We start from the raw sequence: 5,085 nt of genomic DNA, 5'->3' as shown, positions 1-5,085 counted from the left end.
CTGAGTGCATGGGTGGGAGTGGAGTGTGGATCAGCTGCTCTCTGACGGTCACCACAACAGCTGGAGCCCAGCTGGAAGGGTTGGGTGAGCATTCTGGATATATCAGCAAACTAGAAATTCTCACCATGACATAGGCTGGAAAAATGGTGGACAAGGACAAGCACGCAAAGAGAAAAACATCTCTGTGAAAGTGCTCAGTGGGAGCTAATTGTCTTTCACCCCAAATATTAGATGATTGCAAGGTAAGTGGATAAAGTGGGTTTGATGTGGTTTCCTACAATTAGTATTCCTTTTCCCCCCCTCCTTGCTCTCAGTTTTCTATTGTCTTTCTCTTTTTTTTTTTTCTCTCTCTCTCATGAACTGTTTTCACATCCATGTCTTACTGTTTTGCACACTTCTTTTCCCTAAGGCTTTCACTATGCAGATTTATAACCCCTTTCCTTTCCCAGGATACTGCTTACATACAGAGGGTGAAAATCAGCCTTTTCCTGCCAGGTTGTGTGGCCACCCTCCCTGCCACTCCTGAATGACTCCAGACTACTATTCCCTTGAGGACTAAAGTAGATTGGGATTTATTAAACCCTTAGCTGCCTGTTTGAATGATATATGGCCTCAGGCAGTAGGCACTAAGGTGAATGCACACTCTTTCTCTGTAAAGGCACAGTAAACCACTACAGAGTGCGCTGCCCCAGGCATTCCTAAACTATCTTGTCCTGTGTCAGCAAGATGCCTTAAAGAACTCTCTATAGGGCTTTCATTGCTCCATTCTTCCTCTGCTCCCACCCTGTGCATTTCAATACAGTATGGAAAGGATTTCATCCTTAATTGAAATTCCTTTCATCAGCCGAGATATAGCCTGAACAAAGATACTGACATGAAAAAGCAGTCAAGAACATATCTTTAAAATGTCAATTTGCCAGTGACAGGCATAAAGTGCAGTCACTGCAATTCAAGACTCTAAACCCCCATTGTATATTATCACATAGCTGCCACTTCACCCTCCCCCCCATCCCTCCCATAAGTTTTGATGCTTGTACATCTTTGTTTTCCCTTCCACATTTTTCTCATACTGTATTCACAGCAAAAGAGGATAGCTGAGTCTTGACTAAAACCCTGCAGACCTAGAAGAAAGATGTTTTAAACCCTGAAGAGTGTCATTTATCTTAGACTCATATTTCTGAAGAAATTGATCATCCAAGCTCCATGAATTTTCCTATTTTTTCCTTTTTTCATTCATTGTGGTAAAGTAATTTAAACATTTTTGTCCATATAGACCTGTAAGTTTAATGCTACATGGGTTTATGTAGCAGAAAATTGCTACAGTCTTGCTCAGCTGCAGAAAGAGAAATAAGTAATCCCAGTTCTTTTCACTGGCACAATGTAGGGAAGGATACACCCAACAGAAAAAACATAAGTATGGGCCATCTACCGAAGGCTGTATTTAGCTTGCTTACCCTGGGTGATTAATTTAGGTGTTATATCTTCCAGTTTTGACTATACAGAGACCAGAGCCTGGAGAAAATGAGGTTCAGAAGAGACCTTATTGTTCTCTACAGCTATCTGATGAGGTTGTAGCCAGGTGGGAGTTGGCCTCTCCTTCCAACTAACAAGTGATAGGACAAGAGGAAATAGCCTCAAGTTGTGCCAGGAGAGATTGGATATTAGAAAAATTTCTTTGCTGGGACTGGGTTGACAAGTACTGGGACAGACTGCCAAGGGAAGTCCAGTCACCATCCTTGCAGGCATTTAGAAGATGTGCAGACGTGGCATTAAGGGACATGTTTTAGGGAAGGATTTGGCAGTCCAGGGTTAATGGTTTGACTCTGATCTTAAAGGTCTTTTCCAGCCTAAATGACTGATTCTATGATCTTCTCACTAGCACCAGAGTGGTATGTCTCCAGTAAGTTCTTGATGCCACCCTCTATGGCCCATGCTTCCTTTTCCAGACACACCACCTCCCACTGCATTTGGTTCTCTTGTGTTTGGGAGGGTCTTCTTCCATTCCCAAAGAAAATTAATTTTTCTATTTTAAATACTTCCTTCAAGCACACCTTTGTCCAGAAACTGCAAAGAACTGGACAGTGACATGGCTGATGAGAACACAGCCACGTATGCTCATTAACAGTGCTTCATTATTTGCCCTGCACACGAGTTTGGCAGATTCCAGTGTGTCTCAGCTGACAGAGCCCTCGGTGCTGCTACTGCTTTAACATATCCTAGAACAGGCCTGGAATACACAGTTACTAAACTCCGTGAGCAGAAAGAAATAATACTTGCACTCTTCATGCACTATTTGTCCAGGAAATAATGCTTTGAGGAACTTCCTAGTCTGAGTCGGGTGTTTGTAAGCAGTCCTGGAGCAGAGGATAGTTGCAGGTGTGCAGGTATGAGATGTGGAGTGTTTATCCAGCTGTAACAGCCACACAGTCGGCCAGCGGCGGCAGGAAGTCAGGCATGGGTAATGTTTAGGATACATAATATTCACAGAGCTGCTGCCAGGTGTCTTCCTTGGCTTCAGTCTCCCTGTCTTCTGGCCTATTCTTTTGTCTATCCAGTGTTCAGGAAAAGGAAGTGTGGTGCAAAGTGCTCTACCCTTGCAACAGGCATGGTGAGGCTACAGGACATGGAAATAATCAAGACATAACCAAATACAGTGTGTTCTGTTTATTGTATTTGTCCTTTTGGTAGCTAATTGAAGATCCTCCCTGCTCACTTGAGGCGTCTTTTCTAGGTCCATCAAGAATTACTTAAAGACTGATAGTAAATGTGGTTTGCACAGCACTATTAGCTCAAGGAGCAAATTCATAACCCTTCCCCTTTGATTCAAAGAGGACACTTTAATTCTCTAATTTCACTACTGCAAACATGACCTAAGGAAGGGCCAGGGTGGCGCATAGGAAATATTGTCCTTTTAATTGCCTATTCTTTGGAGTAGCAATCTACTTACAGTAAGTATAACAACTGCTGCCTGGCTCTGGGCGAGTCATACAGCCTTTGAAAGGGTTCTGAGAAACGTTAGTTTCAGCTGGTGCTGATGCCCGGATTCCAGCTCTTACCTCACTTTCAGTGTGTGTGCAGGGAGAGGGACACATCGGCAGTACTTGACAGGCTCTTCACAGCTCTCCTCAGCCAAATCACTTCTCAGGGTATATTCAAGGTTTTCTCAGAGTTCTATCAGTCTTCCCACAGATTATCAATAGTGTCTCTCATAACAGCTGAGGTGGAGCTCGAGGGCGTTTGTCAACCTCAAGGAATTTCACAGGGTCCCTCATTTATCTATTCAGTGTTTTCCTATCACAGTCTGTGGAGTAGGAGTCCCTTTCATCTCCTGACCCATGCATGGGTGCCTTGGCTGTCTCTGCTACCCAAGGGAACGAAGAATCAAGTAGGTTGGACACACTTTATTACCCTGCCTGGTTTCTGGAGCCCGTCACCCTCCCAGTGGGACATGCCTGGGACACGTGTAATTAACTGGGTATCCTCTGTCCTCTATAGGAACAGTCTGTCCATGCCAGAGGCCACAAGTTCAAGCTGGATGGAGATAACACATTTCTCCCTTTCATTTTCTCCCTTAACAGTCAGCATAGACACAATTATTGCTGGCTGATTTTAGCATTTCTAAAATCCCCATTGTTAGCAAAACTAAAGACTGCTGTGGATGGGGGCTGAGCTCATTTTTGACGTTCCAGTTCCGAAGACAAAGGAGTATCACACATGACCAACTTTTTGTACACCCGTTTTGAACTGAGTTTTCTTAGAACTGGCAAGTGTTACCCACGAACATGTAAGGGAAGGGAATCTCAGGTTTGTAAAGTATGAAATTACCCCAGTTCCTGAGTTTTTGAAACTTTATTCCTCATAGGTAGCACCTAGGGTAATGGCCAAACAGTAGAGCAACATAAAGGGGTGAACGTGCTCACCATGTCTCAAGTCAGAACACTGGTTGGAAGTGGAAGAACTGCAGGATAAGTGCAATTGCACAGGTGTGATTTTCCTTCTATTTTCACTTGGGCTATGTGACTTTTTTTCAGTAAGCATGCAATGCTGGTTTATTAAGGGTGTAGTTATAACCTGTGTTACCAACAGAAGGTTACACACAAGCATCATTTGCCCACAATCTTTGCGCTCTGCTCTCAGGGTCAAAGCATTTGTTAGAGATGCAGTACCGCTTATCCATGGGGTCTGCCATATACAATTTGCCAACTTATTAAATGATTTATTTGGGGATTCGGACCATTATCCTGATTTTCTAACGAAATGCGGCTTCTGCAATTGCACCATTTTATGTTTTCCTTGGTATCTCTTGAAACTGCCGGCAAACCCAGAGATCCCCTAGAGCTTTTGAGCCTGGGACGCGCAGCTCGCTCGGCAGCCGGGAGCGAGCGGGGCTCTGGGCACAGCGGAGGAGCAGCTCCACTGGCAGTGCTGCACAGCTTGTGCGATTCGAGGAGCGATGCTCGGGGCCATGAGGAGCCCCAGGTGCGGCCGCTCAGGGTGGCCCGAGCCGGGCTCCCCTCGCGGGCCGCTCCCCTCACGGACGGTTCCCCTCACGGGCCGCTCCCCTCGCGGCCGCCCAAGGCGCGAAATGGCCCCCGCGCGCGCCGCCCCTCGCCCCCGGCCCCGCCGCGCACGCGCGAGGGTGGGCGCCCGGCGGAGGGTTTGGGGGGGTCCCTTAAAGGGCCCGGCGGCGGCTCCCGCGTCCCGGCCGGCGCTGCGGGACCCGCTCCCGCACCTTCCGCACCTCCCGCACCTCCCGGCGCCCCGCCCAGGCGGCGGCGCTGCGGGCGCGGCCCGGCGCAGCCCCTCACCCGCCCCGGCACCTGCGGCGGCGCCGCTCCGCGCCCGTAACCCGGAAGCGCTGCGGCGGCGCGGAGGGGGAGCCGGGACATGGCCGCTGCCCGCTCCTGCCTGCGCGCCGCAGCCGGCATGGCCCTGCCCGCGGCCGCGCGCGGCTGAGCCTCGACCTTGCCTTCCCCTTCCCCTCGGACCCTCCTCATCCTGCTCCTCGCGCTCCTCTTCTTCTCCTCTTCCTGCTGCCGGGGCCGGGCCGGGGGCGGTGGCGCTGCGGGGGCCCCTCGCTGCCGT

This window comes from Oenanthe melanoleuca, chromosome 10, assembly GCF_029582105.1.
Source record: "Oenanthe melanoleuca isolate GR-GAL-2019-014 chromosome 10, OMel1.0, whole genome shotgun sequence".
Classification (NCBI taxonomy): Eukaryota; Metazoa; Chordata; class Aves; order Passeriformes; family Muscicapidae; genus Oenanthe; species Oenanthe melanoleuca.
The sequence above is the reverse complement of the archived record's forward strand: the minus strand, read 5'-3'. Positions refer to the sequence as shown.